Consider the following 24,388-nt stretch of genomic DNA (forward strand, 5'->3'; position numbering starts at 1 on the left):
TCCTACTGTGTGTAATTTACTCTCAGCATAAATACACTTGTTCTGTGAAGGCCTCAGTGGTTTGTTAGAGAACACTGAAGAACAAACAGCATCATGAAGACCAAAGAACTCACCAGACAGGTCAGGGATAAAGTTCTGGAGAAGTTTAAAGCAGGGTTAGGTTATAAAAAAAATATCCCAAGCTCTGAACATCTCAAGAAGCACTGTTCAATCCATCATTCAAAAATGGAAAAAGTATGGCACAACTGCAAACCTACCAAGACATGGCCATCCACCTAAACTGACAGAGCAAGCAAGGAGAGCACTGGTCAGAGAAGCAGCCAAGAGGCCCATGATCACTCTGGAGGAGCTGCAGAAATCCACAGCTCAGGTGGGAGAATCTGTGCACAGGACAACTATAAGTCGTACACTCCACAAATCTGGCCTTTTTGGAAGAGTGGCAAGAAGAAAGCCATTGTTGAAAGACAGGCATAAGAAGCCATGTAGGGGACACAGCAAACATGTGGAAGAAGGTGCTTTGGTCAGATGAGACCAAAGTTGAACTTTTTGGCCTAAATGCAAAGCGCCATGTGTGGCGGAAAACTAACACTGCTCATCACCCTGCACACACCATCCCCACTGTGAAACATGGTGGTGGCAGCATCATGCTATGGGGATGCTTTTCTTCAGCAGGGGCAGGGAAGCTGGTCAGAGTTGATGGGAAGATGGATGGAGCTAAAGACAGGGCAATCCTGGAAGAAAACCTGTTGGAGGCTGCAAAAGACTTGAGACTGGGAAGGAGATTCACCTTCCAGCAAGACAATGACCCTAAACATACAGCCAGAGCTACAATGGAATGGTTTAGATCAAAGAATATTCATGTGTTAGAATGGCCCAGTCAAAGTCCAGACCTAAATCCCATTGAGCATCTGTGGCAAGACTTGAAAATTGCTGTTCACAGACGCTCTCCATCCAATCTGGCTGAGCTTGAGCTATTTTGCAAAGAAGAATGGGCAAAAATTTCAGTGTCTAGATGTGCAAAGCTGGTAGAGACATACCACAAAAGACTTGCAGCTGTAATTGCAGCAAAAGATGGCTCTACAAAGTATTGACGCAGGGGGCTGAATACTAATGCACACCACATTTTTCAGATTTTTATTTGTTTAAAATTTTGAAGACCATTTATCATTTTCATTTCACTTCACAATTATGTGCTACTCTGTGTTGGTCTATCACATAAAATCTCAAAAAACTTTTAAGTTCGTGGTTGTAAGGTGGAAACGTGAAAAAGTTCAAGGGGTATGAATACTTTTCCAAGGCACTGTATACCATGAAAAAAAAGCCAGCCAATATTATTATTATAGATACACATTCCTTTCAGGTGTTCAATGCGTCTTTGTCTTTCAAAATTCTCTCAGAATCTTCCGTATGTAACGAAGCAAACCTGGCAGCCATGTTTGTTTACACATTGTCACAGTCGCTTGCTGGCACAGAAGCTTTGCATCTCTGACGTGGGACATCATGTTGTCTTGACAACCATGCAATATCGTAAACCATATTCAACACTCATTCTCCAATGGGTAGAGTGACGTAATACGGTACATGTAGGATAAGCGATATTCAAACCACGTTGCACTCTGTCAAACTAAATGAATGAAACCCGCTCGAAGGGAATAGAATACATGTTTTTATTCCATTGAAAAAGTGTCCTGTAAGTATAATAATTCCCAATATTTCACTCCAATGATGTCACTCCCAGTGTTTTCCCGCTGACTAGATGTATGTTGTCAAAATGGCGAACCGGTTCAAAATTAAAATTGTTTTGATTAACTTGCATATGTTTTCTGGATCTGTCCATATAAGATAAAGGGCATTACAGGGTTGTGCGAAGATATGAAGTTTATCTTCTTGTGTTGAAGAATATATCACTCGTTCACTTCACTTACTCGTGAAATATATATTTACCACTTGAAGATAAACTTCATATCTTCGAGCAACCATGTAATATTCTCTCTATATAGTATACTGTTGATATAGTATACAGGACTGTTTGGGTGTTTGGTTTTTGTTTTATCCTGCTGCAGTTATTATTTTTTCTATGTACAGTGGATATAAAAAGTGTACACACCCCGTTAAAATGATAGGTTTTTCTGATGTAAAAAAAATAAGACTACAATAAATAATTTCAAAACTTTTCCCACCTTTAATGTGACCTATAACCTGTACAATTCAATTGAAAAACAAACAAATCTGTTAGGGGGAAAACATAATATATATATATATATATATATATATATATATATATATATATATATATATATATATATATATATATATATATATATATATAAAAAAGTACAATAAGCTGGTTGCATAAGTGTGCACACCCTTAAACTAATATTTTGTTGAAGCACCTTTTGATTTAATTACAGCATTCAGTCTTTTTGGGTTCACACTTAAAATGACTCTGATTAACCCCAAATAAAGTTCAGACATTTACTCCGTTGCATCCTCCAGCAAAAGCCAGGGTTCACAGAGAGCTTACAAAGCATCACAGGGATCTCATTGTTGAAAGGTATCAGTCAGGAGAAGGGGACAAAAAAATTTCCACGGCATTAGATATATCATGGAGCACAGTGAAGACAGTCATCAAGAAGTGGAGAAAATATGGGACAACGGTGACATTACAGAGAACTGGACGTCCCTCCAAAATTGATGAAAAGACAAGATGAAAACTGGTCAGGGAGGTTGCCAAAAGGCCGACAGCAACACTGAAGGAGCTGCAGGAATTTCTGGCAAGTACTAGTTGTGTACTACATGTGACAACAATCTCCCGTATTCTCCATATGTCTGGGCTATGAGGTTGGGTCAAAGAAAAACATCCAGGCCTGGCTAAATTTTGCAAAAAATTACATCAACTCTCCCAAACGCATGTGGGAAGATGTGTTATGGTCTGATGAAACCAAGGTTGAACTTTTTGGCCACAATTCCAAAAGGTATGTTTGGCGCAAAAACAACACTGCGCATCACCAAAAGAACACCATACCCACGGTGAAGCATGGTGGTGGCAGCATCATGTTTTGGGGTTGTTTTTCTTCAGCTGGAACAGGGGCTTTAGTCAAGGTGGAGGGAATTATGAACAGTTCTAAATAACAGTTCTAAATTTTGGCCCAAAACCTTCAGGTGTCTGCTAGAAAGCTGAAGATGAAGAGGAATTTCATCTTTCAGCACGACAATGACCCCAAAAAAGTTTTGGAACGGCCCAGCCAGAGCCCAGACCTAAACCCAATTGAAAATCTGTGTGGTGACCTGAAGAGGGCTGTGCACAAGAGATGCCCTCACAATCTGACAGATTCGGAGCGCTTTTGCACAGACAAGTGGGCAAATATTGCCAAGTCTAGATGTGGCAGGCTGATAGACTCCTACTGAAATAGACTGAATGCTGTAATTAAATCAAAAGGTGCTTCAACAAAGTATTAGTTTAAGGGTGTGCACACTTATGCAACCAGCTTATTGTACATTTTTTATTTTTTGTTTTCCCCCCGAACAGATTTGTTTGTTTTTCAATTGAATTGTACAGGTTATAGGTCACATTAAAGGTGGGAAAAGTTTTGAAATTATTTATGATGGTCTCATTTTTTTTTTACCTCAGAAAAACCTATCATTTTAACAGGGTGTGTACACTTTTTATATCCACTGTACCTGTCTGAGAGATTTTCAAATTTAGTTGGATCAATTTCCTAAAATATAACCAATCTTGTAGCCTGATTTAAACCGGAACAACCCAGACCAGGCAGTTACTAAAGATAACCGGATAAATGCTGTCAATGCAATACATGTTAATGAGAGTGAGCTTTCTTTTTCCTGCAAGTTTCTGACTGCTTTATGGTATGAAAGTAAAAACTCCCTGCTGCTATGACTTTTTAGTTGCGTCCTACAGGATCCCGTTGCTCTACTTTACTCTCAAACAGATGCTCTATGAACCTTTCTGGCAAGGTTTCTAAAAAAAAAAAAAGTCTAATCATACGCCTACGATTTATCTGTATACCGGTATGTGTCTGTTTACAACATGTTATCTATTCAGTTTAAATGACATTTTTGTGTTTAGTAACACACACACACACACACACACACACACACAAAAGAATGACCAATGGCTTGCCAGAGAACTTGATTACCAGTTCTGAGAAATCTACAAATTAAGATAAATAAGTAAGTAAGCATGCCAGATTTTAGAGGCTCCCCAAATCACAACAACACATACACACACACACACACACAGAGAGAGAGAGAGAGAGAGAGAGAGAGAGAGAGAGAGAGAGAGATTAACTGTGTCACATACTCTTGTGCCAGTCTCTGTTGGTTTTCAACTACTCAACACACACTCCACACAGGCCTCACTTATCTTCAGCACTGGAACATAGCAGGCCGGCTCGACTGTGTTGGCACCTACAGCAGCATTCCAGCAGATCCTCCCCACCAATGAATGCAGTGCTGTAGAGGAGGAGATCACATGGGTGAGATACAACCAAGAACATCTGTGGTAAAGAAAAAGGCAAGTAAATGTTTTGTGTGTCAGCATTCATTATTATTTATGAAGTGCAGAGTTTTACTCAGATGTAAGGCTTTAAATCTGAGCTGTTGTTTCTGCTGAGAGGAGACATGACAGTGAAGTGGGTCAGGCTGACGAGAACGGGGCATCACACACACACACACACACACACACACACACACACACACACACACACACACACACACAGAGAGAGAGAGAGAGCTTTTCACAATGAGCTCCTGTTATCTGAGGACAGACAAAAGTTTGAAGGGTGAACCCTGACAGCACTACGCCAACACATACATTCACACGCACACATAATACATTCACATACATACATATATACACACATACACACAGAAAGAGTGGGAGTTTTAGGCTAAAAGTCTTTGTCCTTTGATCGTATGCTGTCTGCACCCAAAAGGCTCCAGGATGAAAAGGCTACAGAATGTATAGCAAAGAGTGTGTGAAGCTGAGAAGAATGGTGGCTCTGATCCATCTCTCATTCTCTGTTTCGCTCTTTCTCTCTCCCTTACGCTCCATCACTATCTCTATCTCTGAGGTTGTCCGGAGGTCAGCTGGCTTGCTCCCAGATCCTCTGGACTCTTTCTGTCCTCCTGGAGAAGATGGAGAAAAAGGAGACAAACAGAAAGAAAGAAAGAGGGAGAGAATTCAGGTCAGACTTTGAGGAAGGAAGAAAAAAAAGATGCAAATCCAACTCACTGAATTCAGCAGTGTTCGTTATGAATGGGAACGATGCATAACAGCAAACAGGCTTCTCTCTATCCAGCAGTTATACTTAATGAGGCATAACATTAGCTTAACATTCTTCATACTACTTCAACTGTCTGTTTAAAAACAAATACCTTATGGGTCATTCTTAGTATCTCTGATATTAATACAGCCACTGGTTATCATTTATGCATACAGTTAGGACAATCTGAACACATTATGTATTGCAAATCACAGGATGGAAATTGTCCTTGTTCTGTAGAATGAATCCTATTTCTACTTACAGGACAAATATGTCCGATGGGAAGGGGTGTTAAACAGGAATTGTAAATTACAAATACAATTATGTGAATTTATTAAATTTTCATTATTCATTATCCTAGAGAGCTCCTAACTATATACAGTCCTGTGCAAAAGTCTTAGGCACATACAGTATAAAGAAATGCTGTAGATCAAAAATGGCTGAAAAACATAGGTGGACAAAGTGCCCAACTTCATTACTTAAGTCAAAGTACAGATCCCACTGGCCAAATGTTTCTCCAATACAAGTGAAAGTCTCATCTCATCTCATTATCTTAAGCCGCTTTATCCTGTTCTACAGGGTCGCAGGCAAGCTGGAGCCTATCCCAGCTGACTACGGGTGAAAGGCGGGGTACACCCTGGACAAGTCGCCAGGTCATCACAGGGCTGACACATAGACACAGACAACCATTCACACTCACATTCACACCTACGGTCAATTTAGAGTCACCGGTTAACCTAACCTGCATGTCTTTGGACTGTGGGGGAAACCGGAGCACCCGGAGGAAACCCATGCGGACACGGGGAGAACATGCAAACTCCGCACAGAAAGGCCCTCGCCGGCCACGGGGCTCGAACCCGGACCTTCTTGCTGTAAGGTGACAGCGCTAACCACTACACCACCGTGCCGCCCCACAAGTGAAAGTTGTACAGTCAAATTTTTACTTAAGTTAAAGTACTGAAGTACTTGCTTTTAAAAATGCTTAAGTATTAAAAGTACATTTTCTGTGAACGCATTGTTGTATTATTGCCACAACACTTAGAAAACCTAATTCCTCTGAAGCAACCGACTGGATTTAATGACTAACTTGTAGAACCTGTAGAATAAACACCTGGTAGAACGTTACAAAATGAACCACAACTGAACTGAAAAAGAGCCATTGATATTTCTTTTTTTTTTTAAATTGTAACCCTCCTCCCCACCCCCACAAAGCAGCATGGTAGTGTTCTGACCCAGCTCTGGCAGTGTGTGCACACATGTATGTGTATATTAATCAGGAAGACAGTGGAATAGCTGTAAATGCAGCTTGCTCAGAAAATAAAAAGGACAATCCAACCTGATTAAAACCCAGATCCACACCTCGAGCTTAATAACTGCCCAACAGCAACACTGCTTTAAACGAGACAAAAAAAAGTGCAAGACCATCATCTGACATCAAAACAAAAAGATTCCAGCAATTTGTTGTGACTGACAAGTACAATACTGTCCATCTCACAGGTCGCATGTGCACGTGTGCAAGTATGTGTATTCATGCACATATGAATACATATGTGGAACCTGTGGAATTATGGTGGTTTAATATTAAGCTAGCTAGTCAGTGAAGCTCCACCTGACATGCAAGCAAACTCTTTTCAAACTTGAAATCATATTGGGTAACTAACGTTCCTAGAAAAGAAAGATTTCTACATTTTATTTATTTGGCAAGAATATGCGAAAACATTTCTGAAAGCACTTCAGATAAGTTAATGTTATTCATGTTAACGTAACTCTGTTTTTACATGCTAACTAACAGTGTCCAAGTTAACTAGCTATGTGTTAACATTAGTCGTGGACAAGGTGATGGCAACTTGGCGGGAAAATCCATAGAAAATCATTTGACTAACCAGACTGCATAGCTAATGCAATGTTATCGCTAGCTCTAAAAGCACAGACAACTTTATTGCAAGCTTTCTCTTGGAATAAAACGTTTACATACCCTAATATGCTTCTGCAGTTTGGACCGCAAGTTTTTGTAGGCCATGATGTGGTTCATTTTAGGCAAACAAAGCAAACATTTAAAATGAAGCAACTCTTTATTCCTTTCAGAAAACTGAAACATGGGTTCTAGCTATAGAACCGTGGGCGTGTGCATTCTCCAGAAGAACCACCTCCTTCCATTCTGCCATCAACTGATTGTGTTAAATAATGCTGCTGAGAAATAACTGATCTTGATTTTATACAGTCTGTGGATGAGACGTGGCCCTAGTGATTACTGAAAGACTGTCTCAGTGCCATCTGCAAAAAAAACAATCACGTTTTAGAAAAGAAAAAAAAAAAAACATGCACTTTCAAAGCCACTTCATAGTAATGAGTGATGAGGACCTTGATAGAAATGTAGTGGAGTAAAAAGTATGATATTTGTCTTTCAAATGTAGTGAAGTTAAAGTCATAAGTTGCCAAAAAAATTAATACTCAAGTAAAGTGCAAATATTCAAGAAGTGTACTTAAGTACAGCACTCAAGCAAATGTACTTCATTACTGTCCACCTCTGCATAAAAATAATGAAGTGAAAGATTTCGACATCTGGGCGGCACGGTGGTGTAGTGGTTAGCACTGTTGCCTCACAGCAAGAAGGTTCTGGGTTCGAGCCCAGCGGCCAACGAGGGCCTTTCTGTGTGGAGTTTGCATGTTCTCCCCGTGTCCACGTGGGTTTCCTCTGGGTGCTCCGGTTTCCCCCACAGTCCACAGACGTGCAGGTTAGGTTAACTGGTGACTCTAAATTGACCGTAGGTGTGAATGTGAGTGTGAATGGTTGTTTGTCTCTATGTGTCAGCCCTGTAATGACTTGGCGACTTGTCCAGGGTGTACCCCACCTCTTGCCCATAGTCAGCTGGGATAGGCTCCAGCTTGCCTGCAACCCTACACAGGATAAGCGGTTATGGGTAATGGATGGCTGTTTCAGCATAAAAAAAAATACTATAAACAGAAGTAAGACATAATATATGAAACAAAGTCTATATGTGGTGTGAGACAAAAAAAAATTGTAGTATCAGGTACAGTGAGTGCAGTTTTATAAGGAAATGAGCTGTATGTTTTACTGAGCATCTTGCAGAAGCACTCACAGTTCTTCTGGACACTTTGACTGTCATAGTTGCTTCTTAATTTTGCACCAAATCCCAGTAACTTTCATTATGTTTTTTTTTTTTAATCTGAAACGTGGTCTCTTATGTAATATGCTGCTCGGATACAAACATTTTTTTCTGGAACATTTAATTTTGTACTGGGAAACGAACACTTGGAACTCTGAAATGTTTTTGTACTGACTCGATAATGTAGAACTCATAAAACAGAAAACTGTAACAAAGTTTGTATGAAAAAATAATACAATGCCTAAGACTTTTGCACAGTACTGTAAGTAAAAATGCTTCTGACCCCACCCTTGTATGATAATTCAAGTTGATGATACTTCTTTGATGCGGCTTGTCTGTAGCTATGATTCCTTTTGTCCTTCTAATTTTCATCATTGTGTGGGCTGTCATGGTTTCTGCCTTTGCATTAATGTTCCCATAGTGATCTGGTTAGGTTTCTGTCCTAGTCCTGTCTCCGCCCCTGTCCTGTCATTGATTTGCTGATTGATTGCCTTCACCAGTTTAATGTTAGTCATTGATTCGTTTATCTTTGTATATTCTCCTCTCTGTGTCATTGTTTGTTATGAAGTGGCATGCTCTTGTATGTATACAACCCTGATTCCAAAAAAGTTGGGACAAAGTACAAATTGTAAATAAAAACGGAATGCAATAATTTACAAATCTCAAAAACTGATATTGTATTTACAATAGAACATAGACAACATATCAAATGTCGAAAGTGAGACATTTTAAAATTTCATGCCAAATATTGGCTCATTTGAAATTTCATGACAGCAACACATCGCAAAAAAGTTGGGACAGGGGCAATAAGAGGCTGGAAAAGTTAAAGGTACAAAAAAGGAACAGCTGGAGGACCAAATTGCAACTCATTAGGCCAATTGGCAATAGGTCATTAACATGACTGGGTATAAAAAGAGCATCTTGGAGTGGCAGCGGCTCTCAGAAGTAAAGATGGGAAGAGGATCACCAATCCCCCTAATTCTGCACCAACAAATAGTGGAGCAATATCAGAAAGGAGTTCGACAGTGTAAAATTGCAACGAGTTTGAACATATCATCATCTACAGTGCATAATATCATCAAAAGATTCAGAGAATCTGGAAGAATCTCTGTGCGTAAGGGTCAAGGCCGGAAAACCATACTGGGTGCCCGTGATCTTCGGGCCCTTAGACGGCACTGCATCACATACAGGCATGCTTCTGTATTGGAAATCACAAAATGGGCTCAGGAATATTTCCAGATAACATTATCTGTGAACACAATTCACCGTGTCATCCGCCATTGCCAGCTAAAACTCTATAGTTCAAAGAAGAAGCTGTATCTAAACATGATCCAGAAGCGCAAACGTCTTCTCTGGGCCAAGGCTCATTTAAAATGGACTGTGGCAAAGTGAAAAACTGTTCTGTGGTCAGACGAATCAAAATTTGAAGTTCTTTATGGAAATCAGGGACGCCGTGTCATTCGGACTAAAGAGGAGAAGGATGACCCAAGTTGTTATCAGCGCTCAATTCAGAAGCCTGCATCTCTGATGGTATGAGGTTGCATTAGTGCATGTGGCATGGGCAGCTTACACATCTGGAAAGACACCATCGATGCTGAAAGGTATATCCAGGTTCTAGAGCAACATATGCTCCCATCCGGACGACGTCTCTTTCAGGGAAGACCTTGCATTTTCCAACATGACAATGCCAAACCACATACTGCATCAATTACAGCATCATGGCTGCGTAGAAGAAGGGTCCGGGTACTGAACTGGCCAGCCTGCAGTCCAGATCTTTCACCCATAGAAAACATTTGGTGCATCATAAAACAGAAGATATGACAAAAAAGACCTAAGACAGTTGAGCAACTAGAATCCTACATTAGACAAGAATGGGTTAACATTCCTATCCCTAAACTTGAGCAACTTGTCTCCTCAGTCCCCAGACGTTTACAGACTGTTGTAAAGAGAAAAGGGGATGTCTCACAGTGGTAAACATGGCCTTGTCCCAACTTTTTTGAGATGTGTTGTTGTCATGAAATTTAAAATCACCTAATTTTTCTCTTTAAATGATACATTTTCTCAGTTTAAACATTTGATATGTCATCTATTTTCTATTCTGAATAAAATATGGAATTTTGAAATTTCTACATCATTGCATTCCGTTTTTATTTACAATTTGTACTTTGTCCCAACTTTTTTGGAATCGGGGTTGTAGTTAAGTCTGAGTCTTATTTCCTTGTATCCCTGTTTGTAGTGGTTTTTAACTCTTGCTATTGAAAGAAACAAATCTATGAAAGAAACAAATGTCCCACGCCTTCTAAATCCTAAATTAACCCTTTCCCATGAACTATACTTTCAATACTATGTTATTACAGTGGTGCTTGAAAGTTTGTGAACCCTTTAGAACTTTCTATATATTTCTGCATAAATATGACCTAAACATTATCAGATTTTCATACAAGTCCTAAAAGTAGATAAAGAGAACCCAGTTAAACAAACGAGACAAAAAATATTATACTTGGTCATTTATTTATTGAGGAAAATGATCCAATATTACACATCTGTGAGTGGCAAAAGTATGTGAACCTTTGCTTTCAGTATCTGGTGTGACCCCCTTGTGCAGCAATAACTGCAACTAAACGTTTCCTGTAACTATTGATCAGTTCTGCACACCGGCTTGGAGTAATTTTAGCCCATTCCTCCGTACAGAACAGCTTCAACTCTGGGATGTTGGTGGGTTTCCTCACATGAACTGCTCGCTTCAGGTCCTTCCACAACATTTCGATTGGATTAAGGTCAGGACTTTGACTTGGCCATTCCAAAACATTAACTTTATTCTTCTTTAACCATTCTTTGGTAGAACAACTTGTGTGCTTAGGGTCGTTGTCTTGCTGCATGACCCACCTTCTCTTGAGAGTCAGTTCATGGACAGATGTCCTGACATTTTCCTTTAGAATTCACTGGTATAATTCAGAACTCATTGTTCCATCAATGATGGCAAGCTGTCCTGGCCCAGATGCAGCAAAACAGGCCCAAACCATGATACTACCACCACCATGTTTCACAGATGGGATAAGGTTCTTATGCTGGAATGCAGTTTTTCTTTCTCCAAACATAACACTTCTCATTTAAACCAAAAAGTTCTATTTTGGTCTCATCCATCCACAAAACATTTTTCCAGTAGCCTTCTGGCTTATCCATGTGATCTTTAGCAAACTGCAGACAAGCAGCAATGTTCTTTTTGGAGAGCAGTGGCTTTCTCCTTGCAACCCTGCCATGCACACCATTGTTGTTCAGTGTTCTCCTGATGGTGGACTCATGAACATTAACATTAGCCAATGTGAGAGAGGCCTTCAGTTGCTTAGGCCAAGTTTACATTAGACCGTATCTGTCTCGTTTTCTTCGCGGATGCACTGTCCATTTACATTAAACCGCCTGGAAACGCCGGGAAACGGGAATCTGCCAGCGTCCACGTATTCAATCCAGATCGTGTCTGATCCGGTGCTGTGTAAACATTGAGATACGCGGATACGCTGTGCTGAGCTCTAGCTGGTGTCATCATTGGAGAACGTCACTGTGACATCCACCTTCCTGATTCGCTGGCGTTGGTCATGTGACGCGACTGCTGAAAAATGGCACGGACTTCCGCCTTGTATCACCTTTCATTAAAGAGTATAAAAGTATGAAAATACTGCAAATACTGATGCAAATACTGCCCATTGTGTAGTTATGATTGTCTTTAGGCTTGCCATCCTTCCACTTGCAAGTGGTAAGTGAAATGCGCTGGGATCACACACACAGCGGCTCAGTCCCGAATCACTGCTTGTGCACTCCACTCGTGCGCTCTGTGAGCTGTGCAGGGCCGGAGTGCGCACCCTCCAGAGGGCACTCGCTGTTCAGGGCGGAGTGATTTGGAGCGCAGGATGCCTGCGGAGCCGAGCGTATCCGTGTATTGGCGTTGCTGTGTGCAGGTGAATCGTGTGTTGGCGTTGCTGTGTGCACACTAATTGTTTTAAAAACGTTAATCTGATGATCCGCTGATACGGTCTAATGTAAACCCCACCTTAGAAGTTACCCTGGGGTCCTTTGTGACCTCGCCGACTATTACACGCCTTGCTCTTGGAGTGATCTTTGTTGGCTGACCACTCCTAGGGAGGGTAACAATGGTCTTGAATTTCCTCCATTTGTACACAATCTGTCTGACTGTGGATTGGTCTAGTCCAAACTCTTTAGAGATGGTTTTGTAACCTTTTCCAGCCTGATGAGCATCAACAATGCTTTTTCTGAGGTCCTCAGAAATCTCCTTTGTTCGTGCCATGATACACTTCCACAAACATGTTTTGTGAAGATCAGACTTTGATAGATCCCTGTTCTTTAAATAAAACAGGGTGCCCACTCACACCTGATTGTCATCCCATTGATTGAAAACACCTGACTCTAATTTCACCTTCAAATTAACTGCTAATCCTAGAGGTTCACATACTTTTGCCACTCACAGATATGTAATATTGGATCAATTTCCTCAATAAATAAATGACCAAGTATAATATTTTTTGTGTCATTTGTTTAACTGGGTTCTCTTTATCTACTTTTAGGACTTGTGTGAAAATCCGATGATGTTTTAGGTCATACTTATGCAGAAATATAGAAAATTCTAAAGGGCTCACAAACTTTCAAGCACCACTGTATATCTAAAGTGTCTCAAAGAAGGGTGGCATGGTGGTTAGCACTGTCACCTCACAGCAAGAAGGTTCTGGGTTCGAGCCCAGCAGCCGACGGGGGCCTTTCTGTGTTGAGTTTGCATGTTCTCCCTGTGTCTGCGTGGGTTTCCTCCGGGTGCTCCGGTTTCCCCCTCAGTCCAAAGACATGCGGTTAGGTTCACTGGCTACTCTAAATTGTTCTTAGGTGTGAATGGTTGAGAAGAGAAAACCTCTATAAATAATCCGGTAGAAGGCAACAGGAAACCAGTCCTGTAATTCTTCCCTAGAAACTTGGACCTGCCATCAAGGCAGAACACGAAAGAAATCGTCTCAAAAAAAGAAAGAAAGTATTTTCTAACCCAATCAAATTCAGCTAAAATTCTGAAAACAGAACTGCCTGTGACAGATCAGAGAGCAAATCAGTAACAGAATATAAAGCAAATAAAGGAATGCACAGGATTTCCTCTTCACTAAAGGAACCAGCATTGTGTTGAGGTTGTTCATAACAAAAGAGAGCTTGTTTGTGGAACACCAGCCTGGATGTGTGCTGAGCAATGCTCAAAACAACCCAAAAGAGCTTTTATTTCCTACTGCTTATTTATCCCTGTGTGCTGTCATTTTCTTTGTGTGAAGAGTAAACGCTCACTCATATCACAGTCTGCCCTGGAATTGAGATCGGAAAACCCCGAATCCTGTGTGGCATGAAAGAGCAGGGCGCTAGTTCTGATACGGGCGAATGATCCTCCACAAGAACCTAATCAGTACAGAATCAAGGTGTGGGTGGCACAGGACTGTACACAGAGCCCATGGCCATGCCACCCAGGGAGAGGTTATCTGAGGCTACCCTGTTGCCAGGAAACTGAGATTTGAGCTTATCAGTTTGGGAAGAGTTTATGTTCTTAAAAGCCAAGCTGCAAAAGATGATCATTATTGCCATTATTATTATTGGTTCAAAGCAAAGCAGACTGCAAACTGCACTCTGTGAAAATATCAAGAGGAGAAACTATAGCATCTTCCTACAATATAAGTAACCTGATAAAACATCGAACTAGCTCAAAAACTATTAGAGCTGTAAAACTATAGCAACTATTTCCAGTGAAATTGATGAGATTGACCAACTTTGATCAATAATTTCTTGGGGTTTTTTTTTGTTTGTTTGTTTTTAAAGCTAGTTAAAACCATGCTACAGTGGTGCTCGAAAGTTTGTGAACCCTTTAGAATTTTCTATATTTCTGCATAAATATGACCTAAAACATCATCAGATTTTTACACAAGTCCTAAAGGTAGATAAAGAGAACCCAGTTAAACAAATGAGACAAAAATATTATACTTGGTCATTTATTTATTGAGGAAAATGATCCAATATTACATATCTGTGAGTGGCAAAAGTATGTGAACCTCTAGGATTAGCAGTTAATTTGAAGGTGAAATTAGAGTCCAGTGTTTTCAATTAATGGGATGACAATCAGGTGTGAGTGGGCACCCTGTTTTATTTAAAGAACAAGGATCTATCAAAGTTTGATCTTCACAACACATGTTTGTGGAAGTGTATCATGGCACAAACAAAGGAGATTTCTGAGGACCTCAGAAAAAGCGTTGTTGATGCTCATCAGGCTGGAAAAGGTTACAAAACCATCTCTAAAGAGTTTGGACTCCACCAATCCACAGTCAGACAGATTGTATACAAATGGAGGAAATTCAAAGCTATTGTTACCCTCCTCAGGAGTGGTCAACCAACAAAGATCACTCCAAAATTAAGACATGTAATAGTCAGCGAGGTCACAAAGGACCCCAGGGTAACTTCTAAGCAACTGAAGACCTCTCTCACATTGGCTAATGTTAATGTTCATGAGTCCACCATCAGGAGAACACTGAACAACAATGGTGTGCATGACAGGGTTGCAAGGAGAAAGCCACTGCTCTCCAAAAAGAGCATTGCTGCTTGTCTGCAGTTTGCTAAAGATCACATGGACAAGCCAGAAGACTATTGGAAAAATGCTTTGTGAATGGATGAGACCAAAATATAACTTTTTGGTTTAAATGAGAAGCGTTGTGTTTGGAGAAAGGAAAACACTGCATTCCAGCATAAGAACCTTATCCCATCTGTGAAACATGGTAGTGGTAGTATCATGGTTTGGGCCTGTTTTGCTGCATCTGGGACAGGACAGCTTGCCATAATTGATGGAACAATGAATTCTGAATTATACCAGCGAATTCTAAGGGAAAATGTCAAGACATCTGTCCATGAACTGAATCTCAAGAGAAGGTGGGTCATGCAGCAAGACAACGACCCTAAGCACACAAGTCATTCTACCAAAGAATGGTTAAAGAAGAATAAAGTTAATGTTTTGGAATGGCCAAGTCAAAGTCCTGACCTTAATCCAATCGAAATGTTGTGGAAGGACCTGAAGTGAGCAGTTCATGTGAGGAAACCCACCAACATCCCAGAGTTGAAGCTGTTCTGTACGGAGGAATGGGCTAAAATTCCTCCAAGCCGGTGTGCAGGACTGATCAACAGTTATTGGAAATGTTTAGCTGCAGTTATTGCTGCACAAGGGGGTCACACCAGATACTGAAAGCAAAGGTTCACATACTTTTGCCACTCACAGATATGTAATATTGGATCATTTTCCTCAATAAATAAATGACCAAGTATAATATTTTTGTCTCATTTGTTTAACTGGGTTCTCTTTATCTACTTTTAGGACTTGTGTGAAAATCTGATAATGTTTTAGGTCATATTTATGCAGAAATATAGAAAATTCTAAAGGGTTCACAAACTTTCAAGCACCACTGTATACCGTATAATTACTTTCATCATATCAGAGTTGAGATCTCTAACTAGGGCTTCTTCCTACAATACAAATAACCTGGTAAAACATCTTAAACATGAAACTCAGGCATGAGGAGTTCATTTGCAAGCAGCACTCCAGCGAATGCTAGCTAGGCGAGAAAAAATGTCTAAAGGCAGCTCTAGGTGAGTGGAGATAACAGCTTTTACCCAGTATATTATTCTTGAAGAGTCTGACACAATGAAGACAATGTGTCAGTAAAGGCATTGAGAACAACAGCACTAGTCAAACTACAAACATGGCCACTCAGAACTACAACGCCCAAAGGGCACAGTGCCCTCTGTAACCGGCTTATTGAAATCAGCAGTCATTCATTCACATCTCATCAGCCACACTACTTAAAGCAGAACTGAAGTCATTTTTAAACTTGCTTTATTTTTTAATTAACGTGTTATTCAATTACGTTTTCAGTTTTAGTAACCTTATATCCTGACTCATATTGGCAACTAATTACAATTAAGTATTATACTTATCGGCCTATTCGGTTTTTAGCCATGTTGAATTTAGTTTGTTTGGTCCACGGCAGGCGTCGCTTATCCGCGCAATCTTCACGAGACTTGTGCGAGACTTCGAAACGTGAAGTGTCAGCGCCACCATTTTGAAAACTGTTTTCCAAACGAAATATTGCACAAAAATGAGTTTAAATGACGGTTACTGCCTACTTTTTTCAAACTTTCCTGATTGCTATCAAAACAAACAAAACTTCCGGCTTGATTACATCAGCATTCGAAAGAGGGCGTGTGCGTCTTTTGACAACGTTGGCAGATGTTGGTCACTTTGAATTCCGCTGTACGTTTTACTTCCGTCCTACGATGTCTTGCACAGGTCTCAACGAATCTCGTTTACGGCCATTGCTTTGACACATGGACTGATATATTACAGAGCATATTTGAAACACTCATAACTTGCTATAGCAGTGACAAAATAGCGATCAAAAATGCATTCCTATATTTAATAAAATGAGAAATAGAATTTTGATAATAAAAAATTTGCCTTCAGTTCCCCTTGAAGCCTCTCCCTCACTCACATTCAGTGTGAAGTATCGTTCTGTTTTCTAGTCCATACCAAGCCTTTCTATCTCTGCCTGACTCTAGTATTTCTGACCCTCGCTATCTCTCTCAGTTCACGTTACTTATCTTTCCTATATTGCCCTGTTTGCCGATCGACCGACCCTTGCCTGCCTTTTGACTACACTTCTTGTTTTGCGATTTGGCTTCGTTTCAAGTTTGCTCCCTGCTCTCCCCTGCACATACATCCGTAAGTGCCTGCACCCTGACACAATGAAACTTACAGCTCTACAGAAGTACTTTTCTGACGTGGAACAAAACCTGCTCTTCTCCACTTCAATCCTACTCAGTCTAAATTAACGAATGTAGTTAACTAATGCAATTCATTTAAAATCAACGAGCTAATTTAATAAAGCGCAAGTCTAGAAGTGTATGTGTGTGAACATACATATGTGCACTGTTAATGACCACTGGGCAAACAGAGCTGAATAACAGTAGCTAAACTAAAAGGGCACTCAGCAGAGTGCATCTCTCCATCAAGCCACATTCGGATTTGCACCAAAATCTAATCAATTGTTCCTTGACCCATGTCCCACCTTTTCTCAAAATTACATCAAAATCCATTTGATAATTTTTGAGTTACGTTGGCAAAAGTCAAACAAATGTAGGTGAAAACACAACCTCTTCCAACAAAGCTGGCAGAGGTAATGATTGGTTGTCCTTTGTATCCGAAGAAGACTTGTGTTGTGTGATTCATTTGTGGCTTCTCATGTGGCTCTGCAGTCCAAATCTGAAAGCACAGAGTCTTGAACAGTTGGAGATGAAGTCACACAACAGAACCTGCGCGTGAAGTTGTTTAAAGTGATAGAGCTGTTGCACTGGGCCAATCCCACTCACTTAGCCAGGGAGACCTTAACCCAGTGGCATGGAGAACCATTATGCCTGGAGACCTCCTGAGCTGCAGTGGATGACCAGGACTTCTTCCGTGCCCTGCCCTGCTCTTAGCGTTCCACAGTGCCTGCTGGAACCGCCTTCCGAGCCATTGAACCTTCCTGTTGGTTTCATCTGCCCAATCTGCCGGCATCAGTCTTTGCATGCAAAGGGTAGGCAATCCCTAACTCACCGAGGGTTTGAGACCCATCGGTTACTCTCACCAGGTTTAGCCAGCCTGTCGAAGCTGTTGCCTGGGGTGTGGCCCCTGTTGCATGCAAACAGCTACAGCAGGGGTGTCAAACCTGATCCATAAAGGGCCGTGTGGCTGCAGGTTTTCATTCCAGCCATGCAGCAGCACACCTGACTTGGCTCATTCAATCAACTGAACTGTCTTCACACAGTCAAATACTTGCAGCCACACCCACCCTTGATTAAAGGGTGGGTGTGTCAGTTGATTGAATAAGCCAAATCAGGGTGCTGCTGCATGGCTGGAATGAAAACCTGCAGCCACACGGCCCTTTATGGATCAGGTTTGACACCCCTGAGCTACGGGAAGCCACTGGTGAGAGCTGGGCATCAGGTGAGGACCAAATATGGACGAGCTGTTCCGAAGAGCATGATAAGCCCCCCTGCAAGAGGTGCTACCTCTCCCTGACACCCCATACACCCCAGGCAGAGGTAATAAACAGCACTAAATAACATGTTTCATAACACTCCTGAATAGCGCTAAATAACAAATAATAAACAGCGCTAAATAACATGTTTCATAACACTCCTGAATGGGTAATACTAAAGGCAAATTAATGTCGGACATGTAGCGCAAAGACCATTTTGAAAACCATTTCAATCCGTTCCAGCTGAAGCACTGCACCGGTTTCACACTTCATAAGGAAGTGAAGTAAGCAAAGCATGAACTCCATAGAAGCCCACTGAAACCACAAAAACACATTTCTCTAGACATCGACAAAGATGTCATGAGTGCGCAACCTGTAGTTGCCTCACAAAGTGTTTGGTTGGCATCATACAATTTATACCAACATGAGGAATCAAAATATTTAACAGTTATTCCACAAAATCTAGTTGTTCATGAACTGATAGCTGATGGAGCGCGTAGCCAAGCCATGTACAACGAGATTGAGTTGAATAATTGTTTTATTCTATTCACATTCACTGGATTTTGAGAAACAGAGCATTTTTATTTTTGTTTTTTTCAAATTCGATAAATAAAAACTTTATACAAAACATCCGACAAAATCATTTCCATTTTGAATGTAAACAAACCAGCGAAATGACAGGAGCAATTTGTGAAAAATGCTATAATAATAATTCTTGAAAAATAAAAAAAAGATATGTTCTTACCATCAAATACTTTCATTCCATATTTTGTTCTTTTTTTGGATTTTTTTGGGGGGTTTCTTCTTGGGGCGGCACGGTGGTGTAGTGGTTAGCGCTGTCGCCTCACAGCAAGAAGGTCCGGGTTCGAGCCCTGTGGCCGGCGAGAGCCTTTCTGTGTGGAGTTTGCATGTTCTCCCCGTGTCCGCGTGGGTTTCCTCCAGGTGCTCCGGTTTCCCCCACAGTCCAAAGACATGCAGGTTAGGTTAACTGGTGACTCTAAATTGGCCGTAGGTGTGAATGTGAGTGTGAATGGTTGTCTTTGTCTATGTGTCAACCCTGTGATGACCTGGCGACTTGTCCAGAGTGTACCCCGCCTTTTGCCCGTAGTCAGCTGGGATAGGCTCCAGCTTGCCTGCGACCCTGTAGAAGGATAAAGTGGCTAGAGATAATGAGATGAGATGAGAATGGTTTTCTTCTTCTTCTTCAGGGTTTTTTGGCGGTTGGCAAATCAATATAAAGGTGTATTTCTGCCACTAACTGGGCTGGAGTGTGGAAGAGGAGATATTGGGGGGGGGGGGGGGGGACAAAGAAAAATCTATATTCTTTTAGCTATTTCTGTTTCTTTTAAATACTTGATAATTTTTGGGGTTTTGTTTTCGAGTAGAGTTTTTATTTCTTCCTCGATTGGTTCAGCAACACGTGCCCCCATTTTGTTTTTCTCTACTCATGGTATATGAGTTGATAGCCCTAGTAGTAGGAGTAGCCAATCAGAGTGCACGATAGCTCATATCCAGTGAATGTGGATAGAATGAACACAAATATACTGCTCTCATGTCATCTCATGTCCCCTTGTCACATAAAGGGAACTAAGGTGCAAGAAGTGAATGGAATTATTAAACACAAGCATTCACTTGGTTTGGCGAAGGGGGCGTGGCTGAGATGGGGTGTGGCTGTCACTGAGGGATTCTGGTACCTCTGTAACTAGGCTTCATCCATTATATATTAAGCATGTATTAAACAAAATTAATTAAATTCAGTTCCAGAAATATAAATTCATCTACTCATAACTGATATCAAATACTGGAGGTGCCCAGATATGTGAAAATCCACGTGTGCTGTTGCTCTTTCTCCCATCACACCCAGGGCAGATTCTTCACATGAAGCTTCTAAGCAGGTTAATCATATCAGTGTCAGTATCATTATTAGTGAGTACCAAAAAACATGCACTCATTCATATTCACTCTGAAAAATTAATGCAGTTATTCAAATGAAGACTGAAGACCTCTTCACCAGCATTTAAATGAGCACTAATTAAAAATTAACATCACTAGCAAGGATATGGTTTTGATCGAGACTATAAAACACATCTGTAAATCACTCTGGATAAGGACGTCTGCTGTAAATATAAATGTAAATAATAGCTTTGCCTCACCGTCTCACACTCGGCTGTATATTGCCCTTATAGATTGGGATCATTCCAACTATTCACACATACGCGCACCAGCATGGTTATGTGACTAATTTCATTACAGACCACAGCTTTATTGCAAAGATCCAGCTGTCGTGTTGACGCCTTCAGAAAAAAAAAAAAAATTAGAGATTGAAATCTTACTTCCTTACAATCTGCCTCCACACACTCCCAGTTTCTCTCTGTAGGGATGCAAGCCAACATAAAGCGTTAGTGAAACTTCCTCAATACATCACATACACAGTTTATTTAAGGAAGACATACAGCTTTTCAGAGGCTACTGCATTTGCATATATCTCTCTGCGTCTTCCACATCGGAGCACTCTGGCCTGAAGCCTGTGTATGTGTGACTAGAGATGTGTGTATGGGGATGGGCCCAAGCAGCTTGTCTGAAATCTTATCAATGCAGGCACGAACATGTGTTACATGTGTTCTTTACAAACTCAGACAAGCAAAGAACTTCATTCTGAGAATCTTTACTGATAACCCTGCCTCTCTCTCTCTCTCGTTCACTTCATCTTTGTGGACACAACCTTGTGACTTGCTTATCTTGGCATATTTATCAGAGGAATGTGAGTTCGGAGGAATAGGGCAGCTGGAGGTCAGAGGTCACGAAGCTGTATAGCCGTCTTCTTAGTGCCAATTGACCCCTCTCGGACCTCCTCTTATCTTCAGCTCTTAAGAATGAGAACACTGACTCACAACAAGGTCACTTCCTACTCAAGAAGCTCTTCCATGGAATTTTTATTTTTATTTTTTTTCATCTGAGTGTGAAAAGTAGTGTGTAACATATTCATCTTACAAGCATACATGGTGCCAATATTTTTGTATACGCAGAATGTTTACTCCTTTACATTTCAATGCTTCCTATACTGTTATTACATCAGGAAAAAAATAAAAATGATTAAGAGGGAGAGTTTCCATAATTCCTTGGAGTTTAGGAGGTTAAGTTGATAGGTAACACTGGGTATGTTGCATAATTTAGTAGCTTGTCGAATATCAACCACTGCAGATATTAATTTCATTTTCATTTCATTATCTCTCGCTGCTTTATCCTGTTCTACAGGGTCGCAGGCAAGCTGGAGCCTATCCCAGCTGACTACGGGCGAAAGGCGGGGTACACCCTGGACAAGTCGCCAGGTCATCACAGGGCCGACACATAGACACAGACAACCATTCACACTCACATTCACACCTCACTGCAGATATATATTTTTTAATTCTATCCACATTCACTAGATATGAGCAATCGCATGCTCTGATTGGTTACTCTACTACTAGGCTATCAGCTCATGTATCATGAGTAGAGAAAAACAAAATGGTGGCGCGTGTTGCTGAACCAACCGAGGACGAAATAAAAACTCTACTAGAAAACAAAACCCCCCAAAAATACAAAAAAGCAATAAAATATGGAATGAAAGTATTTGACAGTAAGAACGTATCTTTTTTCTTCAATAATTATTATTATTATTATTATTATTATTATTATTATTATTATTATAGCATTTTGCACAAATTGCTCCTGTCATTTTGCCGGTTTGTTCACATTCTTCATTTTTAAGCATTAAAATGTATTGAATTTTTTTTTTAGACTGGTTCAAAAGCTCAAAGAAGTTTGAAAATTACATAACTGAAATGTCCAAGGAAGAATTAAATAAATGTATAAAGGTATTCTGTACCTCGACACGACAGCAAGACAGCACTTTCTGCAAAAACAACAACAACAACAACAACAAAACACTCAAGTCAATTCATGCAGCCATTTATGGATTTTTAAGAAATCTGCCTCAGCGGAAATTATTTTGCCAGACATTTTGTATAAAGCTTTTATTTATCGAATTAGCAAAAAATAAAAATGCTCTGTTTCTCAATATCCAGTGAATGTGGATAGAATTAAAAAGTTATTCCGCTTAATCTTGTCATGCATGGCTTATAGCCCACTTGGTGCTACGCGCCTCGTCGGCTATCAGCTCATGTACGACTTGATTTCGTGGAATAACTGTTAAATATGCATTGTAATGCACACTACATTACAACTATGTATTTTACGAGTTTAAGGATCTAAAATACATTCGATGCTGAAAGTGGACAGAAGTATAGTTATTGCTCTGCCTCTAGGTTGTATTATCGCAGTGTCTCACCTGGGGATCAGGCAGCATTGCATCACCGCAGCTGCTACAGGTCTAAACCGAAGCCATCGTTTTCATCCATCAACACAATGATAAGTCCTGATCCAGCCAGGTGCTTCATCCACAAAGCTGTGCTGCTGCTTTGTGCCTCGTTGCAGTGCCTTGGTTTTAGGTTATAGAGTTCATTAGTTTCCAAGCACGCACGCACACACACACACACACACAATTTAAACACCCTTATTAACGTTTGCTTACAGATCAGCCTCAGAATCATCATATACATTCATGTTAATACAATCTTCTAGCAATTGCAACTTAATTTTCACGTTCAGAAACTTAAAAATTAAATGTACAGGAGTCTATCGGACTCTGTTCATTTCCATTAATCTCAGCAGTTAGTGTTTGAACAGCCTCTCAGAGTTGTCCACCTGCAGCAGTGGGCTGTTTCCCATGGCCCGCAGCAGACGAGCTTATCTGTCCTCTACCATCTGAATGGAGCTGAGGGGCCTGTGTTTGCATAAGGCCAGAGGACAAAGAGGGGGTCGAGACGCTCAGGCAGTTCGGCGTTTGATCATCCCATCATGTCTTCTCATGCATGAGGGAGCCGCTCTGGCACCAGAAAAAGGCCGCTCTTCATTTTGGTTCAGTGAACAACAGCCTTTCTGCAGTCAGACTGACTAGTCTACAAAGCCTGAGAGCAATTACAGCAAAAGGACTGAAATAACAAAATAGACTATGCACCATGGAGCTCAGACCATGACACTGCCTTGAAGCAATGACGGAAACTGAACAGTCTATAACTTCAGTCTGATCCCTAGACTCATTATTCACATTAAGCATTTTAATAAAAACAAGAGAATAATCAAATCAAACTCTAATAACTATATATACACACACACTACGGGTCAGGGTTCCATTATCACATATAGTGTCAAATGCAGTATAGCTACAAACTTTTATTTATTTAAAGCAGACTACCCCTCAAATAACAAGTCACTTCATCCATGTACACACATTATACAGGATCAGTGAGAAACATTACAATACCACCGCATGGATCGTTAGGAACATTTTAAACACTCAATTATAAACTGAGTACTAAGAAAGAAAGAAAGAAAGAAAGAAAGAAAGAAAGAAAGAAAGAAAGAAAGAAGCCATCAAAGTTTTGTCATGATCTCGCAGACCTGATTTTTCTAAATTACAATCACATTAAATCAAAGCTGGAACTAAGAATGCTCTTCAGGCAAATGGCTGCAAGTCAGCGATGGCACATTCCACACAGTCATGGGGCGTGGAGCTATAGATATGTCTGACTGACTCTGAGTTTACTGGCCCTCCTCACTCTATAGTCCACATACTGGTATGCCAAAAAAGAGAGCTGTCATTCATTCATTTAAGTATAAAATGTGGTGGATGAGAGAGAGAGAGAGTTAAAAGAAATAATTCTATCAGGCCTCTTTACTGTGGTTTATTTTTCATCAATTAATTCTCCTGTTTAATTTACTTCCATACATGTCAACCTATACGGAATGTCCGTATTTTATACGGATTTGATTCAATAAACGTAGT

General features: G+C 40.5%; 1 protein-coding gene across 3 annotated transcripts in view; it reads left to right on the top strand.

Moving 5' to 3' along the window:
* Positions 1-24,388, top strand: part of pkdcca (protein kinase domain containing, cytoplasmic a) — an 87,906-nt gene that overhangs the window by 54,779 nt on the left and 8,739 nt on the right. For all 3 annotated transcript variants that reach the window (XR_009655039.1, XR_009655037.1, XR_009655038.1), the window contains exon 7: positions 4,374-5,207. The gene's annotated coding sequence lies outside the window, so the exon portion shown is untranslated. The remainder of the gene's footprint in view (positions 1-4,373; positions 5,208-24,388) is intronic.

This window comes from Neoarius graeffei, chromosome 7, assembly GCF_027579695.1.
Source record: "Neoarius graeffei isolate fNeoGra1 chromosome 7, fNeoGra1.pri, whole genome shotgun sequence".
In the NCBI taxonomy this organism is placed as follows: domain Eukaryota; kingdom Metazoa; phylum Chordata; class Actinopteri; order Siluriformes; family Ariidae; genus Neoarius; species Neoarius graeffei.